Here is a 19,528-nt window from a genome sequence, read left to right as displayed (position 1 = left end):
AATAAAATGAACAGGCTTAATTTTAAAATATGTCTCTACCTGACTTAGCGACTGGTATTGGCAAGTAGAATTGCTGGGAGCGAAGCTCTCAAGGTGAGTTAGTATTGGTTCCTGGCTCAGTGCTAATGCTGACACTGTGCTTCGGTGGAAAACATTATCGGAACGATAACTGACGGTAAGAAGAGAAGTGTTTATTCTTATTCTTGATAGAACCCCCTAACTTGTCCACTAAATACTCTGGGGGAATGGAGGTGGCCGAACTACCATTCAGGCATGTACAAACGCAGTTGACATTACTCAGGCAGTTAAGTTTATTCTGAAACACAAAGTGTTAATGTTATGGCTTATATTAGAGAGCCCAAAGTAAAATGTCTGAAAGAGAGCCGAAGTTGTGGCAACGTCTCGCATCTTAACTGGTACGACCAGACGCTAGTAATAAAAGACGATAAAAGACTTATTTTCAATAAATGAAAAGCACCATTTGGCTTTTGTTCTACAATATTACTTTTATTGTTAACCGGTTTTTGGCTTACTAGGCCATCTTCAGACATTTACTGAGTATTGTCACCAAAGAAGTTAAATATTAGCAAACAACTTTGGATGAGAAGTAACACATCTAGACTGAAGTAGAAACATACAGTAAGTAACATCTTTCCAATGAAAAAGTAAAAACTGAACTGTACATAAATAACAATGGAGTAGACAGGAAAACCTTTAGCACAAAATAGGAATAGCATTCCTACATAACAGTTACTATTAATACACAAAACTAATAAATTTAGTACTAGACAAGGCTGCATCAGGAGGTATGAAGTATGGAGTGTGATACACAACCATTTAAAGAGACAGTTATCAATGTAACTATAGAATACATAAGGAACTTAAGCAATATCAACAAGATAAACTGAAATAAATAAATGTAGGAAAATGGAGGTGTTTTTGAGGGAACCTACAGTTTAAGAGTGTGGTGGTATTGCATTTTAACATAAACATTATAATCAAAGCAGTGGTTGTGTAACAGTTTTCATTAAATAAATGAGCAAAGTAAAATATGAACAGCATTTGACGAAGCAACTACAAGGGGTGTTCAACATGGGCAGTAATACAAGTACCAATTAAAAGAAAGTCTTAACTATTGAAACTACAGTCTATGTGGAATACAAAGGCAACTTCAACAAAACAAAAGAACTTAATGATTACAGGAAAATGGAATACGTTGAAGAGAGAGTGTGGGAAGTAATGAACAACAAAGATGATTATATCAAGATTAGGAGAAGGGAAGTGTATCACTCTCCATTTTTCATACCTCCTGATGCAGCCTTGTCTGGTACAAATTTTATTTTATTAGTTTTGTTTATTAATAGAAACTGTTACGTAGGCATGCTATTCCTATTTTGTGCTAAAGGTTTTCCTGTCTACTCCATTGTTATTTATGTACTGTTCAGTTTACATTTTCATTGCAAAGATGTTACTTACTGTATGTTTCTACTTCAGTCTAGATGTGTTACTTCTCTTCCAATGTTGTTTGGTAACATTTAACATCTTTGGTGATTATACTCAGTAAATGTCTGAAGATGGCCTAGTAAGCGGAAAACCGGTTAACAATAAAAGTAATATTGTAGAACAAAAGCAAACTGGTGCTTTTCATTTATTATAATGTTGTTCTACCAAGAACCGACGGAAGATTCTGTTAGTATGACTTTTTTTACGTATAGAGAAGAGGGTGTACGGTTTTTGGAAGACCACAGGTCAGCTCCCACTCCGACATTATTCCCTCATGCCGTACCTGGGTATCACAAAATAAATTCCCAATGTTCCTTGCCATTCATAATGTAGTTATGGTAATTGTACGCTGCCAGCATTTCGCATTAATGCATTGTAATTACGTGAGATGCTGGAAATTAATTAACAAATAGCTGGAACAGATGGTGAGTTAAAACATTATGCACCAATTACATCGCAGTAGCGAGTAACTCAAACAGCCAGCAGTATGATATCTCACTGCTCCTCAACGTAGCCGGCACCTGAATGTCGAAGTAAGTCATTATTATCGGAAATCTGTGTACGGAAATCGCTAATGATTCGGGTAGAAGAATTTAAAACAAGATTGCATAATAAGGTGTGTTTATATTAAAAATAAAATGTTTTGTATGCAGTAATCTTACACCTCCAAAACGGTTTTCAGTCCGAAACCGCGCTGCTGCCACGCTCGCAGATTCTAATCCTGCCTCGGGCGTGGATGTGTGTGATGTCCTTAGGTTAGTTAGGTTCAATTAGTTCTAAGTCTAGAGGACTGATGACTTCAGATGTTAAGTCCCGTAGTGCTTAGAGCACTTTGAAACATTTGAACCATAACGGTTGCGCGAGGTCTATTTGCCTCAATCTTCTAAGTACTTAGTAGAAGAGCTCACTATCATCGGACAAGCAGTTTGACTAAATATTCTTTTAGTTTTCAGCATAGTTTAATTGTAATTGTTTCCTTTCGTTGGAATTAAGGAACATAACTTACTATCATACTATACATAGACTACTTCATGATCGGATGAAGGTCATGTAGAAACTTGCTTGATCCTCAAGTAAAGGGTACTAACGAGAAAGTAGCCTTCAGTTGCGAACGGTGTCTATGTATGGTGCAAACTCGTTGATTACCCAGGTTTTTATTTACTTGTGTAGTGTTTTTTTTTTTTTACATAGGCCGTCTATTAGCTAATAATAAAGACTAATGTAGCCACGTTGTAGTTGCTGGACGCTAACTCCAGGGTACGGATTCGATATCCAGTGACTACTTTGAATTATTCTGTGGTGGTGAGGCGGAAATTCCTTGGTACATCACATGACAAGTTGTTTGAATAAACCCACTGAGGTTCAAGCACAAGACACCGATGACGTGAATTCTAAGGCTTGTGCAGGCTGGAAGATGTGCGATATTTTTTGTTTATTGGAATACACAAAAACGTGAAGAAAAGACATATCTAGTGCCAGTATGATGCTGTAAGAAATTTTTGAAATTCTTGTAAGTAATTGTACGTTGTGATCTAACAAACAAAATTATCTAAGAAACAAAATGATCTAAGAAACAAAATTCCTTTTAGCTCTCATGGACTTCTTCAAGTATTAATACAATTACTAAACAAACACACACACACACACACACACACACACACACACACACACACACACACTGTAACACTTGCATCGATTTGGAGTAGATTTAATTTATGTAACTGTGTATCTGCAATTTATGAAGCGTATATTCTGTGTTGTTTAAAATCGTTGATGTGAGGCAAGAAAATTAGAGGTTTGTAATGTTGATATGAAAAAAAGAAAAAATATGTTAAATTGTTCGATTATTATAATATGAATATGTTTATAAGAAACAGTATGTTTGTCAAAAGCTGGTTCACGCTTAGGGCCCCTGTATTTGTAACATGTAAACGCTGTAGGGAAGACTCTCCGCAACGAAAATGGCATGGTGCAATGTAAAAGGTGGCTTTAGCAGTCGAACTGACCGGCTTCTCTGTGTGAACGACACGCCGTGTGTGGCTAGCCTTAGCACGGTACATATCGACTGTGCTAAGAGAGGCAGTTGGAAGCTGCATTAGAAGGGATTTGCCTCGGATGTGGATCTGGCTATTGTTCGATATTCACGGAATAATAAAATGGTTCTAATGTGTTGAAAATCCGACGCCAAGAGGAGAATTATAGAGCATTCGCATATCACGAGCCGTGAGTACAATTGGCCGCCATTGTGCTTGCCACCAGTCTTCTTCCTTCCACAAACTTCATACATTCACTTAAGTTACGTACGAGGGTGTTTTGAAAAGTACTCGGAACGGAATAGGAAAAAAGTACTTACATCACTGAACTTTTTTCATTTTTCAATGTAGTCTCTTTGTAGATTGATGCACTTGGTTCAACGATCTTTCAGTGCCTTGATCCCACCTCGAAAATGAGTTTCCTCCAGGTCTGCAAAATAGTTGTCAACTGCGGCTATCAATTATTTGTTTGAAGTGAATCTTCGTCCAACAAGAAAAATTTTCAGTTTTCGAAAGAGATGGAAGTCTGACGAAGCCATATAAAGTGAATACGGCGGCTGTGGCAACAATTCATACATTAGTTCGTGTAATTTTGCCGTAGCGACCGCACGTAAGTTTTCGATCCAGCGTCAAGTGTAGCGGACCCATCTTACAGATAACTTTTTAGTTTCTAATTCTTCAGTTAAAATGTGATATACCTTTCAGATGACATCTGGCCACCGTGAGAAATTTCACGCATTTTCAATTGGCGACCCTCCATGACCATTTTGTGCACTTTTGCAATGATTTCTAGAGTAGTGACACATCCGACCACTGCGCGAATCATCATCTAAGCTCTACCGAACAATTTAAACTCATTTGTCCACTTGACAACATTTCAGTATGAAGGAGCAGAGTCCCCCAATGTCTTCAGGAAACCACCATTAACGTCCTTTGCTTTCATACCTTTCTTTACGAAGTACTTAATCACTGAAACTTCCTGGCAGATTAACACTGTGTGCCAGACCGAGACTGGAACTCGGGACCTTTACCTTTCGCGGGCAAGTGCTCTACCAACTGAGCTGCCCAAGCACGACTCACGCCCCGTCCTCACAGCTTTACTTCTGCTAGTACCTCATCCCCTACCTCCCAAACTTTACAGAAGCTCTCCTGCGAACCTGCAGAACACTTCGCCATCCCTTCCTCTCCCTGCGACGGAAACTGCGTATCCCATCTGTATCTAATCCATTTGGAAGTGCGAGAACTATTAGAAATGTTTGTGAATCGTGTAACTGCGGTGGGACGTGGGGACCAGCCCAGTATTCATACAATCGGATGTGAGAAACTGCTTAAACAACACCTCCAGGCTGGCCACGACACCGATCCGCTGGGCGAATTTGATTGGAAGTCGGCGCGTCACCCTGAATCCCGGAAGCAGCGTGCTAACGCTACTGGCTGTCTAGGAGGGCCTGCCATTTAAAAAAATACTTTTAGTATTAAAAGTTTCATTTCTAAATTCATCTAACAATCCTGTAATGGAACTGGAATCCTATGACCAGACCTTTTCTGCTTGGATGTTATCTCGTTATATAAGGAAAATTGGTAAATAAAATTGTTAAATTATTAGTAGCTGCCTCCGGTCTCGTGGAATCTGAAAGGAAGTTAATTGTCCTAACCGACGGCACGTCTCTTAGTTGAGCTAAAAGAAAAATGTTAAAGATTTTTCTAAGATGACGCCTAACAATGAAAATTCTCTGTTAAGGCCCATATCTACAGTCTAGGTACCAGACGATCAATTAATTGACCACATACACAAATTCTTTTGACAAAATAACCATTATACACTCCTGGAAATTGAAATAAGAACACCGTGAATTCATTGTCCCAGGAAGGGGAAACTTTATTGACACATTCCTGGGGTCGGATACATCACATTATCACACTGACAGAACCAAAGGCACATAGACACAGGCAACAGAGCATGCACAATGTAGGCACTAGTACAGTGTATATCCACCTTTCGCAGCAATGCAGGCTGCTATTCTCCCATAGAGACGATCGTAGAGATGCTGGATGTAGTCCTGTGGAACAGCTTGCCATGCCATTTCCACCTGGCGCCTCAGTTGGACCAGCGTTCGTGCTGGACGTGCAGACCCCGTGAGACGACGCTTCATCCAGTCCCAAACATGCTCAATGGGGGACAGATCCGGAGATCTTGCTGGCCAGGGTAGTTGACTTACACCTTCTAGAGCACGTTGGGTGGCACGGGATACATGCGGACGTGCATTGTCCTGTTGGAACAGCAAGTTCCCTTGCCGGTCTAGGAATGGTAGAACGATGGGTTCGATGACGGTTTGGATGTACCTTGCACTATTCAGTGTCCCCTCGACGATCACCAGAGGTGTACGGCCAGTGTAGGAGATCGCTCCCCACACCATGATGCCGGGTGTTGGCCCTGTGTGCCTCGGTCGTATGCAGTCCTGATTGTGGCGCTCACCTGCACGGCGCCAAACACGCATACGACCATCATTGGCACCAAGGCAGAAGCGACTCTCATCGCTGAAGACGACACGTCTCCATTCGTCCCTCCATTCACGCCTGTCGCGACACCACTGGAGGCGGGCTGCACGATGTTGGGGCGTGAGCGGAAGACGGCCTAACGGTGTGCGGAACCGTAGCCCAGCTTCATGGAGACGGTTGCGAATGGTCCTCGCCGATACCCCAGGAACAACAGTGTCCCTAATTTGCTGGGAAGTGGCGGTGCGGTCCCCTACGGCACTGCATAGGATCCTACGGTCTTGGCGTGCATTTGTGCGTCGCTGCGGTCCGGTCCCAGGTCGACGGGCACGTGCACCTTCCGCCGACCACTGGCGACAACATCGATGTACTGTGGAGCAATTCTGCAGTACGTCCACCCGGCCTCCCGCATGCCCACTATACGCCCTCCCTCAAAGTCCGTCAGCTGCACATACGGTTCACGTCCACGCTGTCGCGGCATGCTACCAGTGTTAAAGACTGCGATGGAGCTCCGTATGCCACGGCAAACTGGCTGACACTGACGGCGACGGTGCACAAATGCTGCGCAGCTAGCGTTATTCGACGGCCAACACCGCGGTTCCTGGTGTGTCCGCTGTGCCGTGCGTGTGATCATTGCTCCGGAGCAAGTATGGTGGGTCTGACACACCGGTGTCAATGTGTTCTTTTTTCCATTTCCTGGAGTGTATTTTTCGGGTCTTAAGTACAACTTACATTATTAGGTGGTACAGCAAGATGAGCTTTACACAAGAACTTCCTCTTAGATCCGAATCCAAGCAGATAAGCGAATGACAAAAGAAAGATAGAAGCACAAGAGTCCATGGAATAACATGTCCATTGTAGTTCTATCTCTTCTTCTTCGGTGTACTTGTGGTTTATTTACAAAATTTATCGTAATATTTAGTTTAAATTTTTTTGAACCCAAGGCCACCCATGGAGAAACGGTACAGAATGTTGAAGATTAGTTTCTCAGGTCAAGGTTTATCAGTTGTCTTTCCCTCCTAGAGCACGAGAAGACGCATGCCAGGGCAGTTGCGCCTGAAGGTCGAGTTTCCGGCTCGAGACGTGCTCCCTCCTCTGTGGTCGCCGTTTCGTGTCTGGTGGCCGGAATGATTGCTGTGGTTCGGCGCCTTCCCTTCAGCTGCACCGTCAGCAGAAGCAAGGGCGGACCGAAGGGTTGCCGCCGTCTCCGCCAGAGCGGTACGTGGCCGCGCTGTCCAGGGCTGAGCGAGGATTCCTCGCGAGCTCCTTCATCCGAATGCCCTCCGCCGACGTAAATCAGAGTTATCTCCTCGCGGCGCGCCGGCCAGAAGTGGAAAAACTTGTAGCCGTCCGCAGCGCCGGCGTAAGGGCTGCGCTGCAGGTCCGCGTAAATCCGGGGGTTGCGCTCGCTATCTGCACGCGGCCCTTCGGAGCAGCTTCCTGAAAAGACACTGCCAGCATTTCAGCTGAATGACCCGGGAAAAGGCATCACATCTATTCGCTGCGCAGACCGCTCCTGAGTAAATCGCTGCGATTTCGGTGAAGCATTGTTCCGTTCGCCGCTGCCCGACCAGCCTGGACGGAACGGTGCATCTAATGCTTACTGCTGATTTCGGAAAGTGGAGGACAGTGATATTTTCCCGTTCAGTTGGTGTGCCGAAAATGGTTTTCAAGCCAATAAAATAATAATCAATTTTCTGCTTAAAGTGGTGCAGATATTGTTAAGAAATTCTAATTACAAATATTTTTATTTTATTTTTCAAAGCTTTGTGCACGGTTGGAAAAGTTACCCAAATTATGATACGTTCGTATTCAGACTATCGCATTTCAGAAAACTTAGAGGTAGACGACTGCAGATTTCACTCTCCGGCAGTAGAATTTTGATCTTTCGATTGTTACCATTTCCGTAGCATAGAGCTCTCTCTACAGATAAGTTTTTGATCTGTAAGTTAGCGTTTTGAGTCTTGAGTTTCGTTTGCACCCCTTCGAAGTTTCTTGTTTATTTTTTGTTGTTTTTGTAACATAGTTTCTTCTATGTCCAAGAGTGTATGACAATTAGAAAGAAAATGGCAAGTTCCGCGGGAGTCGATTTACATACACCTTTCGTGTAAGTGATTCCGACGGGATTTCTTATCGCGCTATCAGTACAGACGTATCTCTGTAAAACTATCCTGTTGGAGTTCCTTATCGCCTGCCGGGGTGGCCGAACTGTTCTAGGCGCTACAGTCTGGAACCGCTTGATCGCTACGGTCGCAGGTTCGAATTCTGCCTCGGGCATGGGTGTGTGTGATGTCCTTAGGTTAATTAGGTTTAAGTAGTTCTAAGTTGTAGGGAACTGATGACCTCAGAACTTAAGTCTCATAGTGCTCATAGCCATTTGAACCATTTTTTGAGTTCCTTATCACCATAAAAATTACAATTAAGTCAATATATGGAGACTTGGAGCATCTTGACCATCTCACGAAATGTCTTCTAGGATGTAACTAGAACCAAAACTTGTCGTTCAATAATCTCATGCTGCCTCGTGTGTATAAGAGTGTATTTTTTTGGGATAAAAACTGTAATAGGGAGTAAGTGATACTGTTATTTCATTCAGTGATGGTAATCTGGATAGATCAAAGGTCATGAATAGGCTTAACATCGTTCGTGATGTTGACGCCATCAGAGGTCTTCAGCTAATCGACAGAGTGTTAGTAAGCAAGGCCCATTAGGCAGCTGAATTTAACACAAAGAAAGCAAGGGCAGCAAGAAGACGCAAGCTTCTAGGTGAATACGAAGAACCACAAGATGAAACTGATTATTCTACAGGACACATTTGATAGTAAAATAAAGAGATATTAGTCCATTTTCGTAAATAATTACTTTAATCGCTCTTTCTAGCATTTGAAATTTTCCGTGCTATATATGCCTTTATCTCACAAATCACTAAACCAATGAGGCCCAAATTTTTAGAAGAGCTTTAAAGTACTTAAAAGGTGGCACTGAACTAGAATCATGACAAGAACTAGCTTATTTTCTGGATTAGGGAGATTTGTATGGAATTCTTTCCCACTGAAAAATCATGTAAATGTTAAAAGTTAGTAAATATTATACCAACAAAAACAGAAACACTGATTCTAGATTTATATGGAATTCTTTCCTACTGAAAAATGATCTAGGGGTAAAAAGTTCGAAAATTTTATACCAACAAAAAATAAACATTGATTCTAGTTCAGTGAGCTACCAACTCTCAGTGAAAACAACTGTGAAAATTTCAATGTTTTAGGTATTGTTACAGAGGAAAAGAGTACATTACGTTATCAAATTTAACATTGACAAGATATTGCGTTTCGACTCCCCTCAAAGATAAAAGAAAAAAAAAAAGCCCTTCAGGTGGTACACCTTTTTTTTTGTTGTTCGGAAATTAATTTTGGAAAAAATGGGACAGTAGTGATTTTCACATCACGCACAGAGTATGTCTAGAAAAGAAGAAACCTTACAGATGAAGCTTACAACTTTCAGGTAAGGTAGCTTTGGTAAAGTTGGATAGCAGGAATACAGCAATAAATAGCAAACATACCACTGCAGAAAAATAAGCTGTTCACTAATGATACTTGAGCAGTAAATCAAATTTTTTACCGCTTTTAGACGGCGGTGGCTTATGACCTGTGTTTAATGTAGACTGACACTGAAGGACCGGTGCAGTAAGGGAAGAGAATGCTACACGATTAGACATACTAAATGTATTTTTACGCCATTTCCTTCATATTTGCGAAACACAATTTGTGACGTTAAAGAGTATCGGCATCTGCGACAGACTGCACAATGAATCTGCTGCCAAACAACATAACATGTAGTGTAAGGACCGCGAAGACAATATACGAGAAATCAGAGCTCTTACGGTAGCATATATGCAACTGATTTTCCCTCACTCCATTTAAGAATGAAATAGCTAAGGGAATGACTAACAATGTTACAAGGTACCCTCTGTCATGCAACATTTCACTGTTTGTTGAATACCTCTGTAGATGCCGATGTAAATTTTAACCACTGTTTTAAACGCTGTATATCAACATTTTGTAGTTCTACATCTCTATTTGCATGTGCAAGGATACTCTGCAACTCATATTTAAGTGCCTGGCAGAGGGTTCATGATGTCCTTCCCAAATCTTGTATTATTTCAGTTACACTCTCCCCTCTTCCACGATAACAAAAAAGGTGCTGCCCTTCTCTGAACTTTTTTGGTGTACTCCGTCAATCCATTCTGGTAAGGACCCAAGACCGCGCAGCAGTATTCTAAAAGGAGACAGACGAGCGTAGCGAAGGCAGTCTCTTTAGTAGACCTGTTACATTTTCTAATTATCCTGCCAATAAAACGCAGTCTTTAGTTAGTCTTCCCCTAAACACTTTCTATGTGTTCTTTCCAGTTTAAGTTGCTTGCAATAGTAATTCCTAGGTATTTACTTGAATTTACGGCCTTTAGTTTTTACTGATTTGTCGTGTAACCGAAGTTTAGTGGATTCCTTTTAGCACTCATATGGATTATCTCAAACTCTTCATTATTAATGGAATGGTCAATTTTTGCATCATACAGATATCATTTTTAAATCGTTTTCCAACTTTTTTTTCTTCTGGTAACTTTACTAGTCGACAAACGGCATCGTCATCTGCAAACAACCTAAGACGGCTGCTCAGATTGTCTCCAAAATTGTGCATATAGATAAGGAACAGCAAACGGCCTATAAAACTATCTTGAGAAGCGTCAGAAATCACTTCTGTTTTACTCGATGGGTCTCCGTCAATTACTGTGAACTGTGATCTCTCTGACAGGAAATCACGAATCCAGTCATATAACTAAGACGATATTCCACAAGCATGCAATTTCACTATAAGCCGCTTGTGTGGTACAGTGTCAAAGGCCTTCCGGAAATACAGAAATACGGAATCAATTTGACATTCCTTTTCAGTAACACTCAACAATTCATGCGAGTAAAGAGCTAGATCTGTTTCACGAGCATGATGTTTTCTAAATCCGTGTTGACCGTGTTTCAATACACCGTTTTCTTCGAGGTAATTCACAAAATTCAATAAATTTGAGGAAGTTGGTACTTAAATGTCTATGGTAATGTAACATAGTTTTGAAATTAAGTACAAAATAATAACAAAAACAGACACGGAAAGTGGTGTCCACTTAGGAAAAGCCCCAGTTACTAATACGACGAAATTCTCGAAAGCTGGAGGGTCCTACGTTTCTTCCTTCCACTATGTCCCAAAACACGTGGTTTTTGGCCGTTAATGCACACCTTAAAATAACCGTCGAATGCCACTCATACAGGAAGTAGAGGCAGTAAAAATTGTCTTGTATAAAGCATTCAAGCAAACGCCGTTAGCAAGCAGAGAATTCGTTGTCAACGGAAAGTAACGATACATATTCCGTACAAATTTCATCTAGCCGCTCCTGAAAGGCTCTCTAGAAAGTGAAATTTAATTCTAGCGCATTCTAATGACCCAGCTACTAACTTAACATGTTTTTACTACTGTGGGTGGAACAGCCAACGCTGAAAACACAGTGTATTTAACGTTATTAAAACATTAAAATTAAATGTCGATTAATAATGCATCAAAGCTTAACAGACTGATACCAAAACAGAGATTCGAGAGTGAATGTTCAATTATTGCTGATTACCATTCACTGAGAGTCGCGGAACGTAAGAATCATGTGGAGGTTTAGTTATCTGAACCTCCTAGAAACCCGTAAGGACTCTGCTCCGGAGAATTCATGATCCGAAATTCCACCACATGCAGCAAGAGGATTTCTTAGTGTAGCCCTAATATCAGACACTACCTGTTTGAAAAGCACTGCTTGATATCAATAGTTGAAAACAAGTTGATTGTAGTTACTTAACCCAACGTGGGAAATATTGGTAGTACTATCTAGTAATTTAAATTCTGTTAGATACAACTGAAAAACGCATTTTATGTGAAGGTAAGTAAAAAACCTTTTGTCCAATGTTTTCCTAATTTATGAAAATAGAACAAAATTGACAGTGGCTTAATTCAGTAACATAGTCATCCTGCTTTTCAATGCAGTCGGAGCATCGTTTCAAAAGCGTTCCAATATTTTCAAGAAAAAGAAGATACGGCTGAACAACAAGCCATTTTCTTACCTCTTCATCGAAAGTGAATCTACGGTCTTTCTAAGTGAAATAAACAAATGCAAACTGAAAATACCGAGAGCAGGACTGTCCGCAAGATGCTCTTCCACCTATAAATGCACATTTTGAAGAGTTTGTACGATTTTTGGTGGCGTTATGTGGACGCTTGCTGTTGGCAAAAATCGTTTCGCAGGAGACCACGATGTTGATATCAAATTTTAGACTCATTGACACTGTTACCATGTAACGTCCCAGAACTGGCCCATGTTCGTCCCAAAAAACTGTGAGCGTCACTTTCCTTGCAGAGGGCTGACTTTTAAATCCTGGGGATTCAGGAACTTTCTGTTTCCAGCTCTGGGGTTTACTGTGTCGTTGAAAATGATTACCTCAAAAACAGAACACGTTCAACAGTATGTCGGTCCCGTAGGTGAGGTGTTGATGAAGTGCGTGTCTCTTTCCCGTCTAGTATTGACTGAATGAATATTTCAGTTTCTTCTGAATGTGGCAACATAGTCAACAAGAAATCCTATACTGGAATGTATGTACAGGGTGGCAGAATTCCAAAACACGTAGTTCACGAAGTGCCCCCGAAGATAAGACTAATTACCCTTCTCTGGACTAATTATATTCTCTGGTTAGTGTGCAGAGGTGACACGAAATACAATACAGTAACACAATAAAGTGGAAAAGTAAGCCACGTGAAGAGGCCGTATTCAGTTTTTGCACAAGGTCTTGAAAGTGATATTTCCAAGAACGCCTTCCATCGATCTTCGCTGCTAAGAATTTGAAATGATCAATCCTGTTAGAGCACTGCCTTTTCAGAAAGTCTACTGCATTGCTTTTTGTAGCTGTTACGCGCTAATGTGATTCGACAAGGCTGAAACCTACCAGAAGCAAAGATAACGGTGCGTCCTGAAGACATGCGAACGCACTAAAGCATATTGTTACCCCAAGGGCGAACGGAAGTTCACATAAGCTCACTGGATACAAAATTAGTCTCTCCTAGAGAAATCGTTACAAGCATTATTTAAGGCCGCGTAATTCCACCCCTGGACTTGATAACAGCCTGGATTCGGTTAGGAAGTCACTCCATAAGGTTGTCGCATCCAAGTTGAGCCACTCACTGAGGATCTGATTGCACATTTCCACATAATTGGGGGTATGTTGATGTCAGCATTTTAACCACTGTTGCCACTTGTTCCACTGACACTCTATGTGGTTCAAGTCATGTGATTCTGGAAGTTAATCGAGATGTAATAAGGTAGAGTAGTGTTCAGAAAACCAGTCACATGCTCTTCCAGCCTGATAAACTTTGCTGTTGTCGTTCCTTTGTGCCTGGGTGAGCGATGGCCTGTTCTGAGGTGGTCAACTCCAAATGGTTATGCTTTGTCTCGGCTGGATCTACTGGTCGAAACCGGTAGCACTGAGCAGAAAAATAAACAGCTGATGGCCATCAACAATTAAATGTTACAAATATTTGTTGCATGCAGTTCCAATCGCAGTATTGCCTCGCTGTCTGAAGGGGACGGACATTTAACCACAGCCTGCAGCAGTTCCTGTCGGTTTTGGAAGTGGTTTTGATTCACAAACTATGAAACGCGTCTCCGGTTTCTCTCAGTCCTTTCCCTGGCGACGTGTTTCGTGACCACGTTTGTTGTACCACTGCACGATGAACAGTGTGCGGCAAAACACCAGCAGATCCAGCAACGTCACACACTGTACGGGCAAACAGGATTGCCTCTCTTTTGCCATCCTATCACGTCCTCACATTTTTCCATGTTATCGTACAACGTCCGCTTGAAACATAAATATCGCTAGTGCCTTGCGCTCACATAGAGGCAGTGCGTGCACGGTTGAGCACGTGACTCGATTGTTGCGACATCTGTCAAGACTTAACAATTCAGCTATGCGTGCACATTGGAGAGATCAGTTTTTGTTCAGTAACGTAACTGGTAAACTGATTGGCTGGGTGTCCCTTAAGAAGGATTTTCGGGCGTATACACTATTGGAAATGGAAAAAGAACACATTGACACCGGTGTGTCAGACCCACCATACTTTCTCCGGACACTGCGAGAGGGCTGTACAAGCAATGATCACACGCACGGCACAGCGGACACATCAGGAACCGCGGTGTTGGCCGTCGAATGGCGCTAGCTGCGCAGCATTTGTGCACCGCCGCCGTCAGTGTCAGCCAGTTTGCCGTGGCATACGGAGCTCCATCGCATTCTTTAATACTGGTAGCATGCCGCGACAGCGTGGACGTGAACCGTATGTGCAGTTGACGGACTTTGAGCGAGGGCGTATAGTGAGCATGCGGGAGGCCGGGTGGACGTACCGCCGAATTGCTCAACACGTGGGGCGTGAGGTCTCCACAGTACATCGATGTTGTCGCCAGTGGTCGGCGGAAGGTGCACGTGCCCGTCGACCTGGGACCGGACCGCAGCGACGCACGGATGCACGCCAAGACCGTAGGATCCTACGCAGTGCCGTAGGGGACCGCACCGCCACTTCCCAGCAAATTAGGGACACTGTTGCTCCTGGGGTATCGGCGAGGACCATTCGCAACCGTCTCCATGAAGCTGGGCTACGGTCCCGCACACAGTTAGGCCGTCTTCCGCTCACGCCCCAACATCGTGCAGCCCGCCTCCAGTGATGTCGCGACAGGCGTGAATAGAGGGACGAATGGAGACGTGTCGTCTTCAGCGATGAGAGTCGCTTCTGCCTTGGTGCCAATGATGGTCGTATGCGTATTTGGCGCCGTGCAGGTGAGCGCCACAATCAGGACTGCATACGACCGAGGCACACAGGGCCAACACCCGGCATCATGGTGTGGGGAGCGATCTCCTACACTGGCCGTACACCTCTGGTGACCGTCGAGGGGACACTGAATAGTGCACGGTACATCCAAACCATCATCGAACCCATCGTTCTACCATTCCTAGACCGGCAAGGGAACTTGCTGTTCCAACAGGACAATGCACGTCCGCATGTATCCCGTGCCACCCAACGTGCTCTAGAAGGTGTAAGTCAACTACCCTGGCCAGCAAGATCTCCAGATCTGCCCCCATTGAGCATGTTTGGGACTGGATGAAGCGTCGTCTCACGCGGTCTGCACGTCCAGCACGAACGCTGGTCCAACTGAGGCGCCAGGTGGAAATGGCATGGCAAGCCGTTCCACAGGACTACATCCAGCATCTCTACGATCGTCTCCATGGGAGAATAGCAGCCTGCATTGCTGCGAAAGGTAGATATACACTGTACTAGTGCCGACATTGTGCATGCTCTGTTGCCTGTGTCTATGTGCCTGTGGTTCTGTCAGTGTGATCATGTGATGTATCTGACCCCAGGAATATGTCAATAAAGTTTCCCCTTCATGCGACAATGAATTCACGGTGTTCTTATTTCAATTTCCAGGAGTGTATTTGCAAGTTCTTCTGCCATGTAAATGGAACCTGTAGCTAAACTTGGAATCTGAAGCAAGTTTCGTCGCTTTATATCTCAACACTGATAGGTGAATGCTAGCGTAAAAAGAGCACGATTTGACTACAAGACTTCTCGTTTAGAAGCACGCATCTTAGCATTTCTTCCCTCCTACCTGTTTCTTTGTCACTTCCAGTTAGCTGTTGTGTTCGGATGTCGCAGGACGTCTCTTACATCCGAATAGTGAAACTAAGATTTTTTATTCCGAGGGTTGCCAGTCCTCTGACCGAACACGCTGACAATGCACCATACTGACAGACGTATAGTTCACGATTGGGCTTCAACATACGTAAATAGGAAGACGCAACTCTGAACCGTTTTCGAGAAGGTTGAGTCTGAAAGTTTTGGTCTTGTTTGTATTATTTGAAGGGTCGCTAACATTCAACGTGTCCTCAGCCTAGCGAGTAATGGCGTAGTTTCATAGCCGCGAGGTCTCTGGATCGAATCTCGCTGCCGGTACTAGTTTTTTCTAATAGTCACTAACAACATATTTAATATTTTCAGAATATTTACCCTGAAGGATAAGAAAAATGTTTATTGGGAACGAGACTGGAAGTAAAAAGACCCTACATGCATTTGAACCTACATTCAAATCAGTACAGTCACTTTATTTATGTTATTTACGTCATTTTATCTAGATTTGCAATGAGTATAACGTGTAACAGACAGAGCACTGAACGCATCAGGATGGTACTGAGGAAACGTTGAAAACAACAATCAATCCAACATACAGAAAATGTAATGAGTGCCTAAGTTTTACATGTTCTTTTCGTGCGTCTATTGAAAAACAAACTTGGATTTCACCCATAAACGGTTCTCGATCATCACAAAATTTCGTGGTGTACCACTCGGCTGTAGACTACTTTAGTATTAGTGAACATACGAAGTAAACACACCTAAACGGTTGAGAGTTGCGGCTTCCTGTTTACATACATCGAAGTCCTGGTCGAACCTTACATAGCCGGTCAATAAAGAGTCGAATCGGTCAGCGGAAATCCGTAGGATCTGCTTGTGAACAGCCACGAATGGACCACCAGGACGCCCAACGTATACTCATCTCTTTCTCTTTCTTTTTTTATTTTTTTAATTTTTTTATTGTTTTTAGTAGCACACACAACCTGCGTCCTCGACTAATTGCTACATGTATTCCAATCTCTGTCTTTCTCTACAGTTTTTGCTCTCCACAGATTCCTCTAGTACCATGGAAGTTATTCCTTGATGTCTTAACAGATGCACTACCATCCTGTCCCTTCTTTTTGTCAGTGTTTCCCACATATTCCTTTGCTCTCCGATTCTGCACAGAAGCTCCTAATTCCTTACCTTATCAGTCCATCTAATTTTCAACATTCGTCTGTAGTACCACACCTCAAATGCTTCGATTTTCTTTTCTGGTTTTTCCATAGTCAGTGTCTCACTACCATATAATGATGTGTTTCAAACGTACCTTCTCAGAAACATCTTCCTCAAACAAAGGCGTATGTTTGATACCAGCAGATTTCTGTAGATCAGAATTGCCCTTTATGCCATTGCTAGTCTACTTTTGATGTTCTGCTTTCGCCGTCCGTCTCGGTTATCTTGCTGCCTAGGTAGCAGAATTCCTTAACTCAATCCACTTAGTGATCACCCTCTTCTCATTTCTGCTACTTTTCATTACTTTCGTCTTTCGTCGATTTATTCTCAGCACGTATTCTGTACTCGTTAGACTGCTCACTCCATTCAGTAGGTCCTGTAATTTTTCTTCACTTTCATCATCGCATAGTATCATTGATATTTTTACCTTTAACTCTAACTCTATTGCGGAACTCTGTAATTGCTTCCTCGATTGAGCAGCGTGGTCTAGGGCGCTATGTCACGGATTGCCCGGCCCCTGCCGCCGGAGGTTTGAGGCTTCCCTCGGGCATGAGTGTGTGTGTTGTTCTTAGCATAAGTTAGTTTACGTAATGTGTGAGTCTAGAGATCTATGGCCTCAGCATCCTGATCCCACAGGAATCCACACGCATTTGAACATTTGTAGATTGAACAGTAGGGGCGAAAGACTACACGTCTGTCTCATACCCTTTTTCATCGGAGTGCTTCGTTCTTGATTGTTCAGTCTTATTTTTCCCTTTTTGCTCCTGTGGATATTTTGTGTTACAGTCTCCCCCTATAGATTACCTCTATTTTTTCTCAGAATTTAGAACATCTTGCACCAATCACACTGTCGAAAGGTTATTCCATGTCGACAAATACTATGAACGACTCTTGATTTTTCTGTATTCTTGCTTACGTTATCAACTGAAACGTCAATATTGCCTCTCTGGTGCCTTTACCTTTCCTGCAGCCAAAGTTATCGTCATCTAACACATCCTCAATCTACTTTTGCATTCTTCTGTATATTATACTTGTCAGCAACTTGGATCCATGTGGTATTTGTGCGAAAATTTTCGCATTTGTTTGCTCTTGCAATTCGGAATTGTGTGGATGATGTACACTCCTGGAAATTGAAATAAGAACACCGTGAATTCATCGTCCCAGGAAGGGGAAACTTTATTGACACATTCCTGGGGTCGGATACATCACATGATCACACTGACAGAACTACAGGCACATAGACACAGGCAACAGAGCATGCACAATGTCGGCACTAGTACACTGTATATCCACCTTTCGCAGCAATGCAGGCTGCTATTCTCCCATGGAGACGATCGTAGAGATGCTGGATGTAGTCCTGTGGAACGGCTTGCCATGCCATTACCACCTGGCGCCTCAGTTGGACCAGCGTTCGTGCTGGACGTGCAGACCGCGTGAGACGACGCTTCATCCAGTCCCAAACATGCTCAATGGGGGACAGATACGGAGTTCTTGCTGGCCAGGGTAGTTGACTTACACGTTCTAGAGCACGTTGGGTGGCACGGGATACATGCGGACGTGCATTGTCCTGTTGGAACAGCAAGTTCCCTTGCCGGTCTAGGAATGGTAGAACGATGGGTTCGATGACGGTTTGGATGTACCGTGCACTATTCAGTGCCCCCTCGACGATCACCAGAGGTGTACGGCCAGTGTAGGAGATCGCTCCCCACACCATGATGCCGGGTGTTGGCCCTGTGTGCCTCGGTCGTATGCAGTCCTGATTGTGGCGCTCACCTGTACGGCGCCCAACACGCATACGACCATCATTGGCACCAAGGCAGAAGCGACTCTCATCGCTGAAGACGACACGTCTCCATTCGTCCCTCCATTCACGCCTGTCGCGACACCACTGGAGGCGGGCTGCACGATGTTGGGGCGTGAGCGGAAGACGGCCTAACGGTGTGCGGGACCGTAGCCCAGCTTCATGGAGACGGTTGCGAATGGTCCTCGCCGATACCCCAGGAGCAACAGTGTCCCTAATTTGCTGGGAAGTGGCAGTGCGGTCCCCTACGGCCCTGCGTAGGATCCTACAGTCTTGGCGTGCATCCGTGCGTCGCTGCGGTCCGGTCCCAGGTCGACGGGCACGTGCACCTTCCGCCGACCACTGGCGACAACATCGATGTACTATGGAGACCTCACGTCCCACGTGTTGAGCAATTCGGCGGTACGTCCACCCGGCCTCCCGCATGCCCACTATACGCCCTCGCTCAAAGTCCGTCAACTGCACATACGGTTCACGTCCACGCTGTCGCGGCATGTTACCAGTGTTAAAGACTGCGATGGAGCTCCGTAAGCCACGGCAAACTGGCTGACACTGACGGCGGCGGTGCACAAATGCTGCGCAGCTAGCGCCATTCGACGGCCAACACGGCGGTTCCTGGTGTGTCCGCTGTGCCGTGCGTGTGATCATTGCTTGTACAGCCCTCTCGCAGTGTCCGGAGCAAGTATGGTGGGTCTGACACACCGGTGTCAATGTGTTCTTTTTTCCATTT

This window comes from Schistocerca gregaria, chromosome 1, assembly GCF_023897955.1.
Source record: "Schistocerca gregaria isolate iqSchGreg1 chromosome 1, iqSchGreg1.2, whole genome shotgun sequence".
In the NCBI taxonomy this organism is placed as follows: Eukaryota; Metazoa; Arthropoda; class Insecta; order Orthoptera; family Acrididae; genus Schistocerca; species Schistocerca gregaria.
Note: the sequence above shows the minus strand (reverse complement) of the source record.